This window comes from Lycium barbarum, chromosome 1 (genome assembly GCF_019175385.1).
Source record: "Lycium barbarum isolate Lr01 chromosome 1, ASM1917538v2, whole genome shotgun sequence".
NCBI classification, from domain to species: domain Eukaryota; kingdom Viridiplantae; phylum Streptophyta; class Magnoliopsida; order Solanales; family Solanaceae; genus Lycium; species Lycium barbarum.
In genome coordinates, this window is record NC_083337.1 from 57,676,632 (window position 1) to 57,678,077 (window position 1,446).

The following is a 1,446-nucleotide window of genomic DNA, read 5'->3' on the forward strand; positions in this document are numbered from 1 at the left end:
ACATTCGTCCTCGAATGTTCAACCGATCTTATGGGGTGTCATAATACATCGGGAGGATCTCTTTTGTATTCGTCCTTTCCTTCATGCTCGTTCCTTATCTTTCGTCTTACTCTCTTTGGCCTTTGCACAAATCCTCAGTTTATGTCATAAGTTTCCCTTCTGGTACTTGAGGATATGGTAATCCCTTTTTGGTCTAATATAATGCGGTCTCCTCCCCCCCCCCCCCCCCCTTCTTAGGGGCTCCTCATATGCCAATGGTTCTTCTTCTCGACTACGTGCACAACATAGCAAAATTCCGTATCATGAGTTTTCCTTTCATTTTCCGTCGATACCCTCACATATGAGATATCATACATGTTCATATACATATACACATATAATTAGTATCAACTAACCTGCAAAATACTTTCAGACGCTATTCAAGCCTATCCAAATTCCAAAACTGCACTGCACTTCCTATCTTTTTTTTTTTCTAGTCTAGCATGTCGCGTGCCACATGGCTTTTTACATTCTCCAACCATTCCGTATACTCCAATTTCACTTAGGTTGTTCTAGTTTTCCATTTGTCTCTGATAGCTAAATCTTTGGAATTTCCTGCATACTTCCCAGGGGGTCACCCATCCTGAAATTGCTCCCACCTAAGCACGCTTAACCTCAAAACCTTGGTGGAATTTGGCGCCTTAACGCTGATATAATCACGTCCACTTCCTCGTATGTCCTTTACTACGTAATCTGGAGCAAGTCAAGGTTTTACAGATTCTGAGACACATTCGTAACACGTCCTTTCTTGTGAAATTACTATTTTACCCTCTTCGGTCTTCTATACCACCTTTACAAATTCTTATCATTCGAAATCTGTATGCAGCAAATATCAACAATACCTTACAGAGCATACGGCTATATATCACATCCTAGCCGCCCAGAACTTTCTGTTTCAGGTAACAGAACGAATATCTCCAGACTTGCCCTTGTGACCTTTCCATATCATTTCCCATCTTCTTCCATAGTATGTAAGGCTTGCATACAAGGGATCTCATGTCCTATGACTTGGCTCTATCGCACGATCTATGACAGAAAGAAGGTCAACAATCCCTAGATACCCCGTAGCCTCCTGTTTATAAGTGTGGCGCGCTACACACCCATAAACAAGACTCTACCGGGCACGACTTTGCAGACAACCCTTAGACCGACCTGTTCTGATACCACTTTGTCACACCCCGACCTTACTAGGGTGTAATGGGCACCCGACCCTTACTTAGGGCCGAGCGAACCCTCAGACTCTTGCTGCACATAAAGTTACGTCAAACTTTTAAATCAAATCAGATAAAATACATAGTAAATTTTTTTTTTCTTTCTTTCAAAAATGTTCTTTCTCGAAACTTCCAAGCGAACAAATCTATAGTCATACAAAATTCAATACATAACACAAACCGACATATCGGCTGA